At 45.7% G+C, this 22,014-nt stretch overlaps 1 long non-coding RNA gene and 1 pseudogene across 6 annotated transcripts; both read left to right on the top strand.

Moving 5' to 3' along the window:
• Positions 1-1,284: 1,284 nt before the first annotated feature.
• On the top strand, positions 1,285-16,001 carry LOC102548297 (uncharacterized). 6 transcript variants are annotated; one of them, XR_015676728.1, is made up of 8 exons: positions 1,291-1,633; positions 5,597-5,705; positions 7,129-7,239; positions 14,104-14,352; positions 14,463-14,582; positions 14,702-14,740; positions 15,495-15,714; positions 15,874-16,001. It is a non-coding gene; the product is annotated as an uncharacterized LOC102548297 (long non-coding RNA). The 6 variants fall into 6 exon arrangements; XR_015676730.1 differs by having other exon boundaries at positions 14,104-14,370; XR_015676734.1 differs by lacking the exon at positions 15,495-15,714 and having other exon boundaries at positions 14,104-14,370; positions 15,780-16,000.
• A 4,079-nt stretch (positions 16,002-20,080) lies between these two features.
• Positions 20,081-20,517, top strand: Rps23-ps7 (ribosomal protein S23, pseudogene 7; annotated as a pseudogene).
• Positions 20,518-22,014: the final 1,497 nt, after the last annotated feature.

The following is a 22,014-nucleotide window of genomic DNA, read 5'->3' as shown; positions in this document are numbered from 1 at the left end:
ACCCCAAAATTTCAGCAGCTTAACAGAATGAAAGTGTTTCTGTTTTCATCACAGTTCAAGGCAGATGGAGATGAGCCTGGCAGGAAGGAAAATCTGTCACGGAGGCAGAGGACCAAGGCTCCTTTGGTGTGCCTCAGTCAACACCTAGAGCCTGAGCCCTAATATCAGACCATCTGGGAATGGAAATCTCAGGCCCACACGATGATGTTATTAGTCATAGGCCTACCCAATTCCAAGGGAGGCTGGTGCTGAGAAGGGCAGGGGCCAGGATGTGGTAAGTAACTGTGCTATCCTTGCTGTGAGACAATACCTTCCCCCAGAGCAAGAATCTGGATCTGAGAAGAGTTGATGTGCCCCATATACCAGTCAATACATGGCCTTCCATTGTACTTCCTTCCTTGCCTTCTCTCATGAAGGACTTCTTCCTTCCATAGGTACAAGCTGTTGAGCAACTTATGGAGTCTTAAGCATAGACTGGTTCTGTCTATTCCATCTCTTTTGTTCCCTGCCAAGCATTCAAAAGCAGGAAAGAACCATTACTGTATAACATCTACAGCCCCATTGCCTCCCTGTTGACTCTAACTGTTGTACTACAGAAGGGGGTACCAAGGCCTTCCCTGGGGCTCAACTGTGGGAAAAAAAAGATGCTCATGGGCTACTGCATTTCTAGCTCTGGGGAGAAAACATGGTCCTCTATTTCTAAGAGTTCACAGTCTGATGACAGAAACATAAACTGCTAGAACTTGGCTTGATTAGACATCAGCAGGTCTCTGCAGAATGCTTTGAGAACACACGTGAGCAGGAAACCGATTTTCTCAGAGAGTCAGAGAAAGTTACAAAGAGCAGGTCATGCCTGCCCTGAGCTGTGAGTCAAAAATAGCTAGGCATGGGAGATGAAGGAGACATGGTGGGCCAGAAAGGAGCATTTGCCCAGACATAGACATGAAAAAGAATGGGCAAGTCCCTGACAGGAGACAGGGAATGATCCTAGAAAGCCACAAGAGCCCATGCCTACCCCCTGACTCGTCTGGAACCCTGGGAAGATGAAGACGCTGAAGAATATCATCAACGGGAAAGAGTGCCAGGGATCATGCTGCCAGTCTGAGAGGCTGGAAGACCACGGCTGTGGTAGCATTAGCCATCGCTTGTGCAATACAGCATCGGAGTATCCACAAATTATCACCGCCAGTTTTCATTACACAGTCAAGGGAAGCAGATGCTAGGGAAGTTCACTCAGTAGGCAACAGCAGGATTAGAACTTACCCTGGGTTCTATACTCCAAAGGCCATAGAGGAGATTATGACCCATGAGGACCTCAGTACAGCACCCCAACCTAAAGGATGAGGAATCTCCTGATTCTGGAGCAGACCTACCTCCCCTTCCTTAATCATCAGAAGCTCCTCTACAGTATCCCTGTACTATCACTCGTTCCTTCCCATCCTCTGCTTCTTAGAGTATGTCCGCTCCTTCTTTCATGGTGTTCCTTAAGCCTTATAGGGGGTTGATGTAGCTGTCCCACATCGGGCTGAGCACTCAGGAATCACTTTTTCTCAGCCCTTTGGTTTTTTGAGTCTCTGAATTAACTTCAGCCCACTGCAGAAGCTGAGAGCACCACAGATCTATGGTTATGAATGTAAGTACTGAGAAGGTAGTTTGACAACACGTCCATTTACCAAAACAACAGTTAGAGGTTCCCCACTTCAGGCCTATGACCTCCGGGGACATCAGCTTTTGCCCAGGTTCACATTGCCAAGAAAGAGTTCTTTCCTGTGGAGCAGACCTCTAATCCAATCAGAAAGTGGTTGGTTGTCCCAATTACCGCCATACCTCTATTGTATTGCATTGGGCACATCTTGCCTGACAGGTCAGTTTTAGCACACAGGATTTACTGCTGGGTAACACCACTGGTGGCTTCCCCCTACCCCAGCAGCCTGTATAGCATTTTCTGGCGCTATGAAAACAAATGAACAGGGAGACAGTTTCCATGTCAGTTCCTGTCTAATTTCTCTATGTCCTGTAGCCAAGGTGTGTATGCCTTCAGCAACAGGGTCTTGCCATCTAGTAAGAGTGGGCAAAGGCAACCAAACACAGTGTCAGTAGCCAGTGCACCTAGGGCTGTCCTGATCAATTATTCATATGCACAATACTTTGGGGAATATACATATTTGGAGTCTGTGAGACCAAAGTCAATACTGTCTTCATCTTCCTGATGAAGGGCCTCACTGAAACCCATTAAAATCGTATAAATTGGCCCATGAGTGAATTGGGAGAACGCAAGCTGTGCCCACCAGGAAATCTATGTGTTACAGAACTCTGCTCTTAAGTTTGTTTTCTTAACTTTAGAGTAAAAATACCTTCAAAAAACAATACACTGTTAGTTGCAATCCAAAGGAAGGAATTTTGTCCGTGACAAAATGTAGTGGGAGCAATAAAATTAAGCTCAAGGTCCATTTTAGGGGAGATGAAGACTACAAATGGAGGAACCTGGAAAGCTTCCTAATTGCTCTTAACTAAAACCAGATTAAGGAGTGTGTAACTAGACTCCAATCTATAGAAATTCCAAGGGTCATTCAGCACCAAGGAACAAACTGGGAAAGAGGACAACATTGGAAATGTAACTAAATAAAATAACAAATAAGATAAAATAAAACACCAAGGAGCCTGGAAACTGTTTTGGTCTGAGATAGATGCCAAAAATAATAATAATAAAATGAGTAAAAAGATCACCAGATAGTGAAAATGGTTGAGGCAGGAAGGTCTGTTTTACACCTGCTAAGACAAGCTTCATCCGAAGAGACAGCACAGGGATCTTCTTCGGGTGCTTCCTAATACGCTGTGGCATCTACCCCATACTTCTGGTTTTTTTTTTCATTGATCTCATTAATTTATTTATTCACCTTATATCCTAATCACTGCTCCCTCCTCCTAGTCCCCCTTCACACAGTCCCATCCCCTCCCCTTCTCCTCTGAGATGGTGGATTCCTCCCCCAAAATCACCCCACCCTGGCATATCAAGTCTCTGCAGGTAGGTGCATCCTCTCCCCCTCAGGCCAGACAAGGCAGCCCTGTTAGGGAAACAGGGTCCACAGACAGGCAACAGCTGTAGAGACAGCCTCTGCTTCAGTTGTTGGGGGACCCACATGGACACTGAGCTGCACGTCTGCTACATAGGCGCGTGCAGGGGCAGCGGGGAGAATGTCTAGGTCCAGCCCGTGTATGCTCTTTGGTTGGTGGTTCAGTCTCTGAGTCCCAAAGGACCAGGTTAGTTGACTCCGTTGGTCTTCCTGCGTGGTTCCTATCCCCTCCAGGACCCTCGGTCTCCCACATTTCTTAAGGGTAATATAACTAATCGGTATTGAAGACCAGTGCAGCTGCAGGGGTGTCTACTAACTTTTTTTTCTCTTTTTGCTTGCACCGTTGAAGGATACTGCTTTACATGTTTGTTTTCTCTCTCTCTCTCTCTCTCTCTCTCTCTCTCTCTCTCTCTCTCTCTCTCTCTCTCACTCTGTGCGTGTGTATGTGTGTGTGAGAGAGAGAGACAGAGAGACAGAGAGGCAGAGAGACAGAGAGACTCCATGCATAGTAAGTCTGATGGCCTTAAGGAGTTAGGAAAGGCACAGAAAAGACATGCACATTAGCCAGGCAAATGAGAAAAACAGCTGGTTCTCCTCAGTTATTTAATGCAATTCTGCTCTGTTTGTAAGGGGAAAAGTTCTCCCTCACCAGGGAGCTCAACAAAACATTTATTGAGGACTTGAGGACTCCTTGTATATTATGTTGAGTAGATACGGCCAGAGAGTAATTAGTATAAGCTAAACTTTGGTAACAAATCCCCAAAGTGTACTTTTGGGTCTTGGTTACTGTTTGGGGTTTCCTTTTGTGGGGTCCAAGAGAAAGGGGAGCTGGCTGCTAGGGATATAGCTTGGGTGAGTCTGTTTTGATTGACAGACTTGTGTTACGCAAACTTTTTTCTTTTAAGTATGTCTTTCCCCACAACACGCCTGACTCTAATCATATGTACACCCAACTAATAAGCATTAAGTGGTAAACAGAATATTCTCCCTAGTTCATTCAAAAGTCACAGCTTGTCTTATTCTGCATACATACAAAATCCCTCCAGACCAGATTGGTACCCTATCTTCTAATTTTGGGTATATTCAGTAATGATCAAATAGAAACAAAGCAAAATCAAGAAGTTGCCAGGGGCATAACTTATTCCATTTTTCGAAGTGTATATATGTAGCTCTATGCAGGTGGGGGAGAGAGAGAGAAGACCCAGGGGTGGAAGCATGTGTGACATATTCAAAAGGCATTAATGAAGGGTGCACTGGGCCATGGGGCAGCAGAGAAGGCTGGAAGGAAAAGGTACCTGAGTGCCAAGACCATGTGCAATGGAAGGCTTTACAGAATTCTGAACAGTACGTGAAGATCAGCAGAGCATAGTGTCACTCCTCTAAGAGTGTCTGCTCCTGAAGAAGTCGATAAGCTATTCTGCATCCGTCTGCCGCTGGGTAGCATAAAGATGGGAATTGAGGAGTTTTGTAGTCACCAGTGCTAGTGGAGCCATCATAACACGGGCAGGGTTCATGAGTACCCTTCCCAACTCCCCCCTTCTCATCCAGTGAAGAATCAAAAAGTTAATTGGGGTGACCACCACTATTTTCTCATCATATATGGGAAACCTGGTTAATGCCTCTGCTATCCACAGACCCCTGGCACAGGCAGCCACCTCCGTGCTACCATACATTCAGCTGGTTCTCTCCTCCCAAAACAGGGCAGAAGGGAGAGGGAGAGAGGGAGGGAGAGAAGGATGGAGGAAGAGAGGGGTGAGGCAGGAAGAGAGCATGTGAAAGCAGAAGGGGACAATTGGGAAAGGGAAAAATAAAGGACAAGCTACCCCCCTTCTTTGTTCTGACACCCTTCTGCTAAGTCTAGGGTCTATGAGGCTGGGGTTGGGGGGAAGACCTAGGTTTCTCTTGGTTCTTCTGCTGCCATCGATTCTTTCCCCACAGTCAGACTGTTGGCAGTCCTGTGCCTACAGTCTGGGTTCCTGGTGTTCCAGCTGTCTATTTTAATCAACAACAAGAGTAAATACAGGCAGATGCCGATGACTCCAGGGATGCTTTATAGAGCTTCTCACACTCTGCCTGAAAAGGAGTGTTTTCTGAAATGGATTCGGTATATGCGACCCTAGAAGCATCCAGACTGCAGCCAAGGCAGGCAAGGAAGGGACCCTGTCTCACAGATGTGAAACAAGGAGGTTTGCTTATGACCTAAGAAGCTATAGACGTCAGTTTCCATCAACAGCATCAAATCCAACGACAGCACTGACTGAGCCTGTACGCAGGGTATTGATCTGGGATTGGTGTGAGAGACACAGACCTTCCTTCTACAGTGAGTGGTTTCTCCTGTGTCTCTGCCCTTGGCTGTGCGCTATGAAGCACTGATTTCAACAGCTGACAGAACTATAGCATTCAGTGTAAGGATTGTGAGGTGTGGGAGAAACTCTGCGCCACTTCAGTAGCTGGCTGAGCTTTTGTTTATTGCTTATCTGAAATCCTCTTTTAACTGAATGTCCTGTATTTCTGTTGATTAGGCCCAGCAACCATTAGGCAAAACGTAAAGACCCAAGGCAGAAGGCTGGAAGGGAAGCAGATGCTTGCACGATGGGCTGAGCCATTCTGAACTGCTGTTCCCACCTGTATGTACGTAAACTCCATCCTGCCGCTTCGGATTGTCCTGAGGATTCACTGAGATGCTCCACACAAAGCACTTGGCCCAACGTCTGGCACAAAGAACCTTGTCATCCGCAAAATGGAGACAGTAAAATTATACATGGCATTAGAACCCAAAACCCAACTGACTCCAAAACAGAGGACTTAATTATTGGATAACCACCATGCACTCAACTGATAGATCAGAATTAAGACAAAGGGCATTAATAAGCCACGCAATTAAAAACCAATAACAGTGCGGAGACTAAATATGAGCTTGATAACGATACCAAGGAAAGAGACTCGGGAGTTTCAATTAGCCACGAGCTCAGTTTGAAAGGAGAATGGAACGAGAAGCTCACGCAATGGTAGATTGTGTAATGATAATTCACGTATAGTGAGCGCTTACTGTGTCCCAAGTGCTACTTTAAGTACCGTGCTTTATGTATTCAGTGCCCTCAGAAACCCAGGGAAATGCTACTTTTATCACCAGTTTATAGATGACAACACTAGGCAGAGGACATGAAGTAAACTGCCTATGGTGATAGTTTGCTAATGGCAGCACTGGGACAGACTAAATTCCCTCTTTGCACAGTTCTTCTAGATTTGCTGAGTATGCTGTCAAAGAACAGCCACAGTTCCCTGACTCCACGTCGCCCCAGAAGTTAAGCTCCTTCCCCAACACTAGGCTCAAAGGCCAAGCCTTGACTTAGAGATGCCCACAGAACTCTGTATCTCCTGTCTGTTGGGCAAGGGACTCTGCCTCGAGGAACATCTGTGAAATATGATATTGCTCCTAAATCGTCACTTCTCTCTCTCCCAGCTCCCATCAGCCCACTCAACTGCACCCCAGAAGCTAATAGCTACCTGCCATTCAAAATAATGTTAGCAAAAGGAGGGCTCATATTCCCCAAAGATTTATATGCAGTTAGTGGTCAATGGGAAAGCAGAGACATTTTCTTCAATGGTGTAGTCACTCTTAAGGGGCTCATGAGTCTTTACTCAAACCCTGATGAAACTCATTTGGTAACAGAGGGGGAAATAAAGACATTAAAAAAGGAAGGGGAATGGTTAAGAAGAGAAAGGGAATTAGCTGGCGTAGGGGGAGGATAAGAGAAGGAAATGGAGTATGATATAAATGCATGGCGTTTGTGTATGAAACAGTAACAATGAAGGCTGTTTACTATGCACAACTAATACACGCTAACAAACATCTTTTAAATGATGGTGCCAGAAAACGGAGGCAAACTTCATATCTTAGATGCCTCAAATCTTCTGACAATTCATGAATATTTTGTACTCTGCTTTGTATTATATCTAGCTTTGTTTGAACATAACGATAGTATTTTAAGCAACTTAGCACTGCGTAAAATTGATGCTCTAAGTGTGATCGAGCATCCCTGCTGTTTCACAGGACTCCTGCATACTGACTGTTAAACATCCCCAGCCTCAAAAGTTCAGAAGTACGGGTGCATGTTTCATAACCTGGAAGGACATCCATGGCAAATCACCAAGGGATAGAAAGGTGACCAAGCCTTATGTCTTTTAGAACTCAAAAGGCTGTGTTGTTTATGTGTCTATACTAAAAAGTTCACAGAGATTACACATATGGCCTATAAAAATGTGGGAGGTTTTATTTTGCCCTTTTTTCTGGTTATGCTGTATTATTTTTCTACTATGAGCATATGAAGAAGTTATGCAATTTGTGGCTAAGTTTTTTGGGGGAAAGATGGTTAGTTTTGTGCGGAATTTTGTTGGTTTTGAGGTTTGGGATTTTTTTAAGATCCATTTTTATTTGTGTACATGTGTGTGTGCATGTGTGTTCATGTGTGTGTGTGTGTGTGTGCACTATATGTATGTGGGTACCCATGGAGGCTAGAAGAGTGTGTTGGATCCTTTAGAGCTGAAGGTACAGGAAATTGTGAACAATCTGTTGTGGCTATTAGGAACTGATCTCTTCCAGTCCCCTGGAAAAGCAGCAAGTGCTCTCAACTACTGAGCCATCTCTCCATCCCTGTTTTGGGTTTTTTTGAAATGGAATTTCACACTACCTCCTGGACTGACCTAGAACTCACTATGTAGCCCAAGCTAGCCTCTAACAATACTCCTGCCTCAGTGTTGGGATTTCATGCCTGAGTCACTTTGATGCGTTGTTAGTTTTGCTTTTTAAGATTCAAGAGTTAACCACTGCCTGAATTATCTAGACATTTCTTTAGCAGGCTTGTCCTTTAAAAGCCTAAAACCATTTCCCCCTGCTGTAGGTACACAAAGCCACAGTGCATGAGAGTTTACATTCTCCCTGACTCCCTTTGTCACTTCCAGCAGTGACCTGAAATTGCTGGAATGCTTGTACAGACTCCTCTCCCCTTCAGAGGTTGCTGTGATTAGCCCAGCAGCCTGTTCCCCAAAACTTTAATTTAACAGCCAAAGGTTGCTGTGTCCTGCCTATACTGTCCCAGCTGTCAACTCCAGTCTACCCCAAGCTTTGCCTTCCCGACACCAGTCTTAATACACGTCATTCACACATACCACTGCAGGATAAGAAGTAAAGGGTTTCCCACTCTGCATTGATCGTCTCAAACTGGATGCTGGCTGAGGCTTGTTATAACCCACTGGACATTTGGAACTTGGAGAGTGGCCCTCTTCTAATTCTTAGAGATGCTCCCAGTGCCAGCTCAGTCTCCCATTCTTCTGTCTTTGCTTCATTTTAATATCTCAACCTACAGTCCATTACCTTATCGCTTAGGACATTATTAATCATATTTATTGCAGAATTATGTTATGACAAGCACAGGTAGAGTGATATAGATAGATAGATAGATAGATAGATAGATAGATAGATAGATAGATAGATATAGATTCAGTTTTTGGGTTTTTTAAGACGGGGTCTCATGTGTTCTAGGCTGGTCTCAAACTCACTGGGTAGCAGATGATGACTGTGAATTTCCAATCATCCTGCCTCTATTTCCTGAATGCTGGGATTGCAGACATGAGCTCCAGGCTTGATTTATGTGATGCTATAGACTGAACCTAGGGCTTTGTGCACGCTAGACAGATGCTCTAGCAACTAAGCCACATCTCTAGCCCTGTGCGTTGTCTTTTAAGCCCATGGTAACCCTGTGAGGTAGATTTCATGAGCCTTATTTTACAGATAAGGAATCTGAAACTCGAAGAGCTCTAATAAAGCCTAAAATAACCATCCAATCACCTTCGCTGCGTTCTGAATCACTCCCAAACTCAGAAGATAAAGACAACTCTTTCCATTCAGAGGTGGACCAGGCTCATTTGAGTGAGTCTTACCTGAGACTATTCATGCTTTTGCAGTTAAATGGTTTGCAGTTAAGGTCTGGATTCAAGCACCTCAGGGGTTGGTTTCCTTACAATGCATAGAGTTACCTTGACGACTGTCTTTTTTTTCCTATTAGACAGGGCCTGACTACGCATTCTGGGCTAGCCTAGAACTCACTATATAGCCCAGGCTGGCACTGAGCCTTCAGTCCTCTTCCTTTAGGTCACTCAGTGCTGGGATTATAGGCATGCCTCCACTGTGTCCTGTTTTTTATAATAAGCTTTTATGAGTGTGGGTTATAAAGGAAGACCAGCCCACTTAGCCACTTCTGCCCTTTAATGGTTGGCTTGCTTGCTACTTCTCCACCATGTGGCAGCACCATAGTATTGGACTTTCCAGACATACAAAAAACATAAGTCAAAGGATCCAAGTCAGCGACAATGGAAACACAACGAAGTGCAAGTATTCTTATGACTTACCCTCAGAAGTCACACTTAGCTTGTCTCAAAGGTCTGCCTAGGCTTCAGGAGAAAGAATATAGACTCCACCAAATGGTAAAGGGAACATTATCACACTGCAAGAAGAGCATACTGAATGCGACATATTGTGGTACCCATCTTTAGAATATGCAATCTGCTACAATCGCATGGTTAAAAGCTTGGGCAGAGCTAGCATTTGAACCTAGTTTGGCCTAACTTACAGGCCTGTCCTTTGCTTGCTAGGGTTTGTCATTGTGTAGTTAGTCGAGTGAGTAGGTTATTTTGGTTTGTTTTCATGGTTTATTAGAAACAACATCTCGATATGACTCAGCCTCCTGGGTACTGGGATTACAGTCCCCCATTTCCATATCAGCAAGTTTGTGCTCTTAAACCAGGAGAGTATACTGCCAAGGCAGATTCATAACATCCCCAACAGTAGTTTGTGATGGAGAACACAGTGCATCAGAGAGACATTAAGCAATAAATGCACTCTGGAAAGGTAGGCTGGGGTATTGAGATACCCGGGAACAGAACAGCATCGTATAATTTAACAAACAGTTGAGAATATTTAGCCTAAACAAAGAAAGAAAAAACAAACAAGCCTTAAAGATATCATGACGTCTTTCTTCAAATGTGTTAAAGGCAAATGAAGCTGAGAAAGACAGTCTTGCAGTCTCTAACAGACAAAGACACGGGGAGGCAAGTCCCAGTCTTGTGGTTGGTGCAGGTGGCCTGACACTGACTTTGGACTTACTAACCACAGCCGTCAGCAAATCACCTATCTTCTCTGATGGTCTACATCTGTGAAACAGTAATAAAGTTTATCTTATCATAGAAAGCAAGGTCTCAGTGATTTGTATAACCATATCCACAGCAGTGCTGTTCAGAGTAACCTAACTAGAGACACAGCTTAGGTGTCTACGCACAGGCAATTGTACAAACACAACATGGTAAATACAGGCAGTGGAGTAAGATTCAGCCTTAAAAAGGAAGGGAAGGCTGCTGTGTGCACCCAAGGGTAAACTTAGTTACGTTGTGTAAAATAAGATAAGACAGGTGGGTGTTCTGTAACATGCAAAGAATTCTAGAGTTGGGTGAGTTTTCCCAACAGTATAATTGTACTTCCTATCAGTGCACTGCACACTGGACAATGGTTACAATGTGGCCAGGGACATGTGGAGCATATGGGTTCAATACCCAGTGCCTAAAGAAAACGACTAAGACAGTATACTTGATATTGTGTGTCTTTCATAAATTTTAAATGGTGTAAGAAACATAGAGCTGCTCTAAAAATTAGAGGTGGTATATGTGCAGCCACGCAGCTCTCAGTAAGAACTCAGCAAACCACTGGTGCTTATCAGAGCTACGTAACAATAAGATGATCTCAATCTGCCTGCAAAAGCAAGCATACCAGGACTGGTGAAATAATTTGATGGCTAAGGCTCTTGCCTGACATGAGTTCAATTCCTGGAACTCACATAATGTTGGAAGGAGAGAACCACCTCCACAAAGTTGTCCCTGGGCGACACAGAAGCACCACAGCATTTGAACCCCTACCCTCCTCAACACACACACACACACACATGCACACACACAAGAGACTTTTGCCAAAAACAAAATAAAAATGTTTCCAGAAAAAGTTGTTACACAGGAGAAAAAAATTATACTTGGCAGTAGAACACTCTGGATGGAATGAATGTTGGACTTAACACTTTGAGTCTTCGGCCCGTTTGGCCCACCCAAGATGAGGTCTGAAGTCTCATCTTTTAAGACGGATCACGGTCCTAACCTCAGTGTCTCCCTGGGACCTTAGCAGGGACCGTGGCTAGAGAATAACAGAAGACGACCAGGGGAGCCCTGAGCTATAGAGTCAGCAATGGACCCTCGAGGAGTGTGGCTGAGGCAGCACAAGTCACCAGCAGTGATTAGTGTCAGAAAGAAGTCGGTTCAGTTCTAGAAACATCCACCTAAACCAGATCAACCTAGGCATGGCTTCTGCAAGCAGGCTCTAGTCCCTAAGAGAAAGACATAGTAGGCTAGAAGTTGGAGCCCCCATAAGGAAGGTGACCCCAAGAAGAACCGATTACAAGTCAAGAAGCTAAGCATCAAATCATCAAAGAACACAGGAGCAAAACTGAAGAGAAGAAGGGAAAAAGAGATGTGGGTACATTTGGCACCCCCACTTATTTGAACAGTTTGTATAACACATACAATGTCTGAGGGTCATTTTAAGGATTGCATGAATAGTCACACTAGCTTAAGCATCATGATGCTAAGTACTGTCATTGTTACCCTCACCCCTTAAGTGTAAGGAAACTCATTCAGAAAGACTAGTTTAATCATTTAATTGCCCACATACTCACAGCTACAAAGCTGAAGTCATGGAGGCTGGGGATACATCATGATTGGTTGAGACCATGCAGGACACTCTGTGTCTGATTCCCAAAACCATATAACATGTACAGTGGTTCACACCTGTAACCTCAACACTTGAAAGCTGGATTCAGAAGGACCAGAAGTTCAGGCTCATCCTTGTCTACAAAGGAGGTCACCCTAGGCTACAAAAGACCCTGTATCATCAAAAAGGGAGAGGGAAAGAGGCTACAAAAATGGCCCAACCGTTAAGAGCACTTGCTGCTCTTCCAGAAGACCCAAGTTTGCATCTCTGCGCTCACAGAGGACTATAGCTCAAATTCTACAGGATCCAATGGCCTCTTCTCTCTTCTTTGGGTCCCTACACAAATGTGACATACACTCACACAGACACACATATACTCATACATAAAAAATAAATGTCTTTAAGTTGTCAAAATCAGGCTTGAGGCCAGAAAACCTAGCTCACATAGTCTCCACCATTTAATCTTCCACGGTAATGGTACTAGACAGTTGTACATATATACCATATAGTTCAGCTCTGCAGGGAAGATAGTTATGAGTGCCTCCTACTGAGGGAAAGAGAGCAGAGGCTCGGAGGGATAGAGAAGCTCCCAGACATCATTCAGCCAGTAGAGAACTGAGTTAGGGAGTTAAAGTAGCTTGTCAGCTCTCCCAGTACAGCAAGTCTCTGCTTGATAGGCTCAGCAACACACAGTGCTAGACACCAGCTTACAGTTGCAGGGCCATTTGACTTCATTCCCTATACCTGGAGGCTAAGAAGCTGATCAAACCTCAGGGTCATGGCAGTGTCCCAGCACCCTCTCCTAACCTGTCACTTCTCCATTACAAATGCAGCCCCGCCTGGGCTTGGTGTCACTGTGTTAAGTTTTGTCTCTGACGGTGGCAACCCTCTTAGGCCCCATTCCTGTCTGCCTGTTAAGCTGCAAGACCTTTTCCTGGCTCACCAGGGAAAACCTTGGAAAAGAAGGGAAGAGGCTGGGGGTTTCCAGAACATTAAACATCCATTGGCACTGCTGCCTGCCAATCTCCGTGCTAATCACTTGGAGGAAAGAAAGCCAATGCACCTCAGAGGGAGCCTGAGCAGGGCCTGCTCTCAACAGCACTGCCTGCTGAGAAGCCCTTGTCTTTCCAGCAGGAAGGGACCTTGGAAGGTCAATGTGTCCCTTCTCCTGCCCTGGCTCCAACTCACTTCATGCAGTAAAAGAGGCCTGGCGCAGGCACAGGGATGTTTCTCTCTCCATATTAGGTAACAAAAATATCAACCAGAGTTTATTCAAAAGCCAGCAGATGTTCGGTGAGTACTTTCTACAGGCCGGACTGATTAAATAGGCCTTCATTTTGTCAACACAGTTTATAATCAGAAGCTTAAGCACCGAGGGCCAAGGAAGGCATGCTCCTCAGATCAGAGGGTGTGCTGACCCTCTCTCTCTCCCATCTTTCCTGGTTCGGCTAACCCAGGGTTGATTTTCATCTGTGGAGAGCCTTTCCAGTGAAGGCTCTGTGGGCTTGAGCCAGCACTGGGTACAGTGGAATAGCTATAGAGTTCCCACGGGGTTGTTTGTTTGTTAAGAAAACTACATTGAATTTAGGGTCAATCACACAGCTCAGCAGGTAGAGACACTTACCCCACACAGCCAGCGACCAGCGTTCAATCTCCAGAACCCAGATACAGGTAGAGGAGAAGAAACAACTCCATTAAGTTGTCCTCTGGCCTCCACAGATGTGCCATGGAATTCTCACACACACACACACACACACACACACACACACACACACACACACACACACACAAGATAAAAGCATTTAAAAGTGATTTTTGATTTAACAACAAATTCGCTTACCATCATTTTAGATAACCAGTATTTATATACCTGTCATTTGCTCTCTTCGTTGTTTATTTTGTAATTTTAAATCTCCTGGGAATATTTTCTTCCTTCCTGGTGTGCATCTTAATAAATTCCTTTGGTAGTTCTTAGTAGCCAGTTGTTTAATATTTTAAAACATTTTTCGTTGTCTTATTTTACCGGCACCCTGGGGGCGGGGGAGTCAGAGTTTGACTTGATCGTCCTTTTACACCGGGGTATGAAGCTGCCAATCCATAGTTTCCTTGACTTCCACTGTCTCTGTTGAAAAAGGAGCTGGTGCTAGAATTCTCATTGCTGTGTGCGCAATCTGTTCTCTCTGGTGACTTCCAAGGCCCTCTCTTTGTCTTCTGTGCTTTCAGGTTTCTAAGTAATATGAAAGACAAGAATCTGGGGGCAGCAAAGCTGGGTTCTCTGATGCAGGGTTCTCTCTGGAGACAACTGTGCAAACATTGACAGGAATTACAAGTCACCTGAGACCCGATGGGAAGACAACCCACTCCATGGTGGCTGACTCAGCGGTTCCCGGGAACTTTGCTCCTCGACATGTGGACCTGACCATTGGTTACTTCCTCACAACACAGAAGCTGGCTTCTTCCAGAGCAGGCAATGTAAGGATAGAAAGGAAGGTGAACGCAGTGTCCTCTGTGACCTAATTTCTGAAATTACAGACTGTCGCTGTCACTTTACTGTTGGAAGTCACTGAGGCCTGTCTACTCAGGTGTGGGGCACTGAACACCACTTCTTGGAAAGCAGAGTCTGAAAGCACTTGTGAGCTGTCACAGGAGCCATGACAGAGACCTGAGGTCCCCAACACCTTTGGTCTTCCTAAAGGGACCACGTGAGTACATGGTTCAGTCAGGTTAACTCACCCTGGGTAAATATTGATCATTAAAAGACAAGAAAAGAGAAAAAGAGAGGGAGAGATGGGGGAGAGATTGAAGTATGATGTTTTCTCAGGGCCTATCTGGAAGAAGTGCCACGTGGCTGGACAGCTCAGTGAGTATTCTCAGGAGGCTGTGGCTCCTTTCTCTCCTGCCCTGCCTTACTTTGTTGTTGTTGTTGTTTTGTTTTATTTTGTTTTGTTTGTTTGTTTTTTCTTTATCCTTGATCCCCTGATATTGTACCACAGAAACATTTTAACAAATCCGCATCTCAAAATCAGCACCGAGAAACTTGAGTTATGAGAAAAATGGATTGTTTGTATGTTATATTTGAGAAAAAACCTCTTGCATCCCAGGCTAGTCTACAACTCAGTATGTAGCCCAGGCTAGCCTCAGACATGAAGCAATCCTCTCGTCTCAGCCTCATGAGTGCTGAAATCCTAGGGAGGAGTCACCACACCTAGCTTAAGACATGAACTTAAAACCTTGAAGTCACTAACATGGGCATGCACAACTTCTCGACGGTTCTGTCTGTGTGCACTGTTTAGACTTCCAAATTCTATCCTGGGCCCTTCACCATCACTCGGACTCTTCCTTAATGGTGACTGATAATGGGGAGCTTCCTTAACCTGGCGATGTCTGCAGGGAAGAATTAAGCTCTGAGCCCTGTTGATTATTCTATGCCCTATACTCTGGACTTCTATATTCTATTCTGGATTATTCATCCAGCCTGGTCCCTAGACTTTCCCACAGGTAACACTGACTTTTCAAGATAGCACAGCAGCATCCACAGCTAAAGGCTGCAATTCCAGCCCTGTTGCTCCAGTCACAAAGTCTCCTGACCTGTGAGCTCTACATTGTCACCCCAGGCCTCTGTGGATGTGCTGATACCTCGGCAAGGCACAGAAGACTTCCAAGTGCAACTGCACAAACTTGCTAGGCCATGGACAACAAGAACTCATCCGACTCCCCATCGAGCCACGTTAAGGAGAATATGTGTCTCGAAGCATCAGTTCCCACGTTCTTCGGTTCCTTCATAGCTACCTGGATGTTTCTGCAGAGTCCTGTGGTTCAAACTTATGACACTCTGTAAGTGGTAGAAAGCAAGAGTAAGGGTCTTTGACTCTTTTGTCCCTTTTCTGCTTCTCTTCCAGTCTGTGTGGTGCTGGGGAGAATCTGGGGATTTGGGCATGCCTGGAAGGGGCTCTCCCAGTGACATCTCCAGCACCTGTATCTTGGTCTATACAGAAACTGCCTTCTCCCACTACGAGATCAATGAACTTAGAAATCTCTATCTACACAACACCCTACTTTCAAGACCATTGCCCAACAAGGAGTTATCTTGGAGATTTAAAATAAACAATAGTTTCCCTTTTGAGGTGCTTCCTGACCTCTCTGAAACACTAACACCCCTTTGCTTACTGAGAGGAGAGCACAAATGAACACAATGTGGATATTCATCCAAAACACACTCGTTCTGTCCCCTTGGAACACGTAAGGCGTTTTCTCAGAAATGGCCTCGTCGCCATCAACCCTCTCTGGGGAGCACCAGCATCTTGCCTGTTAACTGCACCTCCCTCTCTTCCTTCAGAACTCAATCCCAAATGCTCAGTTTTCCCTTTTTGGACAGCTCAGTTTGGACCCACTCTTCTGGCTTTGAACTTAGCAATTTTTCCAGACTGTGACCTCCAGTCTTTAAACACAGAATAAGAAAGGTTTCTTTCGGGGGTTGGGGATTTAGCTCAGTGGTAGAGTGCTTGCCTAGCAAGCGCAAGGCCCTGGGTTCGGTCCCCAGCTCCTAAAAAAAAAGAAAAGAAAAAAAAAAAAGAAAGGTTTCTTTCCAGAAACATTTCCTAAGGAAAGAGAAGTGAAAAGGAGGTACATTTTAAGTCATGCTAAGAAATTACATGAGAAGTCACTTTGCAAATTGTCATGCACTACATACATACCTATCAAATACTATCCCCCAAAAGAAGCTGAGAATGGCTTTTTTCTTTCTATTGTCCCTCTATATACTTGCCTTTGTGATAACATTTGTCCCAGGGCCCAGGAAGGAGAACCTTAGGGTCAGAAGATGTCTTCTTTAAGTCTTTAGAGGAAAAGGGTAGCCCCAGAGAAGGTACCTGTGGAAAGGTATTGCAGACATCTCTCATAGCCAGCCACTGGCTTCAGGCCTCTGCTGGCAGACTGGGATTAGAAAATGCAGCTTACAGACCCTATCTAGAGAGTCCAGGTCACAGAGTGAGATGCGCTCATGAGAACCTCAGAGCCGCCACTGGTCGTTTCTGTGGCCCTGGGCAGAGATCCACCCAGGCTGCTGTCCAAATTCTCTCTGCTGAATAGAAGAGGAACTGATTTATATCTCCAGCAGGTATGCCAGAGAAAATTCAAATTGATCAAAAATTAAATATTCATAGGACATTATTCATTAAGATTCATCTCACCGAGTGGATGAAATGAGGCAAGGGAAGAAATTAGCTTGCTTGAGAGTGTCAAAGTGATTATGTGATTAAATTGCAATTTATAATTTCTCCTTCAAAAAAAAAGTGTTACTTCTTGATTTGTGTTTTCTCCTCCTTGCTGTGCCCCCTTGTTGTCTAGACCTGTGCCAAGGACACTCGGGGTTAATGGGAAACAATGAGTCCCCAAACCCAAAGTCTAGGACAGCGCCGCCTGCCCTCCACAAGGGTCTGAGACTGCTCTTTCTACTGTGCCTTACCCATGCTGACTCCACACAACGCCTTCCGCCAGCCTCAGGCCTCTGCTCTTACTGCCAAGGTCAGGAACTTCAGAGGCAAGTGACCACCTCCCCAGAGACGATCATCCAATCTCCACAGCACCACTCAGTGGACAGTCTCCAGATGTGCTCACAACCTTCTCTTCCTCCACATGAAAAATCAAATGTATGCAACTTAACATCCCCACCCTTCCATTGGGGTCCTTACAGGGTCTATCCAGGGAAGTCCCTACCCCCAGCTAGTGTCCACACTCTCAAAGAGAAGGAGGTCCTTCCCATACCCTGGGACCCCTCTCCTGAACCTCCAAAACAGTCTTGAGTGGTTCTCAACCTTCCTAATGCTTTGACCTTTAATACAGTTCTTCATGTTGTGGTGACCCCTGACCATAAAATTATTTTCATTGCTAACTCCAAAACCATTTTAAATCATAATGCAAATATCTTTGTTTTCCAATGGCCTTGGATGACCCCTGAGAAAGGGTCATTCAACACCCCCCTCCCCAGCAATGGGGTCTTGAGGCAAAGTCTGAGTCAGGTAGTCAATTGATAAAGCTCACCCAGTGAGAAAACTTTACCTGAAAACCAGCAAGCCAGCTCCCAAGCTGCACCAAGGGACCCTGGGGGTAAGATTGTCGGAGTTCAAGAACCTAAAAGGTTAAAAAGCAAACAAATATATGTTCGGTGCTGAAACCCACCTCTAGGGCCAGGTGACACATTTTGTCCTCAACACCCACTCTAAGTGACTCTAGACTCATTCTGAATCCGGGGACAGTGCAGAGAGAGACACAGGCAGCTAGGCAAGTCTCCCAGCTGTGCCCTTCCTGGCCTGACAACCCTGTGGAGGGAGACAGAGGGGCCCCAAGGAGCAATAAGCTCCAAGTGGCACAACTCAGCTTTTATCTGTTTTAGACACGATGTTTCTCTGTGCAATTTCATTTCAAGAAAACGCTTTGCTGCTAAAAATAATTTGAAAACCACTGAATTAGATGACCCCTTCTATGGCCCTTCCTGTCCCCGGAGTCTCTGATGCCCTGACTTCAGTGGTGCAGGAATCAAAATGTTCTCTGAGCAAGACAAAGGCTCTCTCGCTCATATAGAGAAAGTCTGTCTGTCTGTCTGTCAGTCTGTCTAGAATCCAGACTCTCGCTAAGCTGGCATATGTGGGAATGGAGACAGGTAGAGAGCTGTATTCATTTTCCCCTGTCTTTCTATTTTCTTCCATCTTGTCCTTTTGCTGTCTCTCCGACTCTCTGTGTCTCCCTCTTACCGCTTCCCAATAAAGATTTAGAGGCTGGCTCCAGCAGCTGAGAAGGGCAATATTAATTCCAAGCTTGTTTCCAAACACCACGGAGGCCTGCCCGGGTTAATTAGTTGCACAGGCTTTTCTGCAAGTGAGCGAGCCGGCAGGATTTTTTTTTTTTTTCAAAAAACCAGCTCTGTCACAGCATTTATTTGTTTGTTTTCTGTTTTATTTGAAAATACGTTTATCTGACAATAAATAACATCCACCATGACTAGGGCTGATAAAGACAGTGAACAGCCCTTCCCAAGGGCTTGGAGAAATCACATTTAGAAGGGTTCCTAGTCGGGTCCCCCTACCCTGACGGCTGTCCCCAGTCCTTGGAAGAAATAGACAGACCAGGGATGTAGGAGGAAGCTGCAAGAGGTGACAAGACCAAGAGCAAGGACATGTAAGTTGATGCCCACTGAGAATGCGACCACAGCAAGGGGGTGGGCACCTGAGGGTCTCAGTAAGGGGCATGAGGATGTACCTGCAGAAAGACAGGGTGAGGCAGACGGGTCTCCAGACCCCGTTCATCCCAGGATGAGCTATACCACCTCAGCTGCTCACCTCCGCCCTCGGGCTCCTCCACGTGAAACAGAGAATAATAATCACACCATTCTGCCCAGACTGCGCCCGCAAATACATCAAGGAGCTGATGACAGTGAAAGTGCTGTGCAAACAATAGACTCTCTCTCAGATGAGAAGTGTTCAGGTGGACTCGCCTGGAATATGCAGTCAGGATTCCGAGTGCCCCTGGAAAAAAGCCAGTCTAACACATTAAACAAGGGACCGATGAGAGAGCTTCGGCTTTCTGTCTATGGGCTCTGTGCTGAAGACCCAACCTAATGGCCTGATCTACGGAGTCCTCCCAGGCCTCAATCCACTCTTGAATAAGCCCTAGCTAGGAAGATCCTATTACTCCAAACAGAAGAATATTGTGGTGTGTACCTTACTCTGATCCAACAGGGCTCTGTGAGTGAAAAATAGAAGAGGCAAAAGGCAGAAGGGCAGAGCCTAAAACCAAGCAGCCTGTGGTAAAACACTGACTGAAGCCAGCTTGGGAAGGACAGGGGTTACTACACAATCCAGGTCACAGCACAACACTGAGGGAAGTCAAGGCAGGAACTCAAGGTAGGAGCTTGGAGGCAGGATCTGAGGGGAGGTTGTAGTGCCTCTTATGGGTCTGTTCTCCAAGGTTTGCTCACACTGCTTCTTATACAACCCAGGACAGCCTGTAGGGGTGGCACCACCCACAGTGGGCTGGGCCCTCTCACATCAATCATCAATCAAGAAAACTACTCACAGGCTTCCCGTAGGCCAATCTGATGGAGGCAGGTTTGTTCTTTTCAGTTGAAGTTCCCCCTTCCCAGATGACTGTAGCTCATTTCAAAGTACAAGACAGCTTTTTTTTTTCTCTCGGGGCCCGTGGCGCCTGCAAGATGGGTAAGTGCGGTGGTCTCCGTACTGCCCGGAAGCTCCGCAGTCACCGACGGGACCAGAAGCGGCATGATAAACAGTACAAGAAAGCCCACTTGGGCACAGCCCTGAAGGCCAATCCGTTTGGGGGTACCTCTCATGCAAAGGGAATTGTGCTGGAAAGAGTAGGGGTTGAAGCCAAACAGCCAAGTTCTGCCATCCGGAAGTGTGTCAGGGTGCAGCTCCTTAAGAACGGCAAGAAGATCACAGCGTTCGGGCCCAGTGACGGCTGCTTGAACTTCACTGAGTAAAATGATGAAGTTCTGGTTACTGGATTTGATCGAAAAGGCCATGCTGTGGGTGATATTTCTGGAGTCCGCTTTAAGGTTGTTAAAGTAGTCAACGTGTCCTTTTGGCTCTATACAAAGGCAAGAAGGAAAGACCAAGATCATAAAATTTTGAAAATGGAAACACTAATTCATTTTCATATCCTGAAAAAAATAAATAAAAGTACAAAACAACAACAACAAAAACCAGCACGCAGTCCTCGCTGTGGGTAGAGTGAGCCAAGGAGTCAGAACATTTCTTTGTGTCGCTTTCTAACTGTAAAGCTTAGACGCGGTGTTTTAATAGTTTACTTCTTTTTAATCTGTAAAATGGGGCTAATGCTGGTGCCTAGCTCACTGGACTGTGCTTCGAGAACCGGGTGGAATGAAGCGTATGGCGTGCTCCAGACACGTGGTGGTGCATTAGCAAGAGCCTGGGCTTAGTAAACACTGGGGAGGTTTTACTGAGGTCATAATGTATAGAAACTATCCAAGATACATACATGCGAAGACACTACGGAAAGTCTGAACTCGCTGCCACACAGTAAACGAAAATTCCAGAGGGATAGGATGTAACTAAAGAATGCTTGCAGGAGGAAGAGCAAACTAAAAACCAGCCTTAAAATGAAGAAGCAAAACTACGCATGGTATCCCAGTCCTCCCGCCACTGAGGCAGGAAGATTACCATGAGTTCGAGCCTGAGCTCTGCAGTGCATTCTAGACCAGCCTCGGGGAGTAAGACCCTGTCTCAAAACGATGGTGATCGTGGTGACAGGCAGAAGAAACAGGGTTCCCTGCACAGTCCTGGATTGCCTCCCAAGTTTCCCCATTGTGCAAGAATTAAAGCCAAGAGCCAGCCAACACCAGAGTTACCAGGAGTCACCAGCAGAGGGAACCAGTCACCACCACACAGGGCTGAGGGAACCAACACACCACACCCCAAAAATGGACCAGCAACCAATTCAACTCCAATCCAAACAGAAACGGGTGACTCAATAGTCTTGTGGCGGAGGCTCTCTCTCTCCTGTGGAAAAGCCGACAGGGGTGAGTTCTACCCAAGGTGACAGAAGAGAGAATGCAATCTCAGAAGCCCAGAGCATCCTCGGAGGCCTGGAAGGCTGAGGTGCAGGCAATGTGCTTTCTACTCCACTGCCCCACTGTGGGAAAAGAAGGCAGAGCCCTTGATGCTCCTGGCCTGGGATCTGGAGCTTGACTATAGGCACTGCTTCAATAGCCTTTTTTATTTTATGTTGCCAGTGTTTGAACCTAGGGCCTTGCACATACAAAGCGAGAACATCTAAAACAAAATTGTGGTGTGTGTGTGTGTGTGTGTGTGTGTGTGTGTGTACGCATCTTAGTGTGTGAGTGCAGGTACCATATGCAGTGCATATGTGAAGGTCAGAGGACAATCCCGGGTCAGTCCTTGCCTTCCACTTTGTCTGAGACAGATCTCTTTTTTGCTCCTGTAAAAGCCAGATTCTGTGACCCACAAGCTTCCTAGGATTGTCCTACCTCCACCTCCCATCAGCCATGTGCACCAATGGTCTCAGGATGTGTAGGAGCTGGGGAGTGAGTCTTGGGTGGTGGCCAGTACAGTAGGTATGAATGACCCAGGAGGAGAGTTC

This window comes from Rattus norvegicus, chromosome 2 (genome assembly GCF_021556685.1).
Source record: "Rattus norvegicus strain SHRSP/BbbUtx chromosome 2, alternate assembly SHRSP_T2T, whole genome shotgun sequence".
NCBI classification, from domain to species: Eukaryota; Metazoa; Chordata; class Mammalia; order Rodentia; family Muridae; genus Rattus; species Rattus norvegicus.
This window is presented reverse-complemented; position numbering and strand designations above follow the sequence as displayed.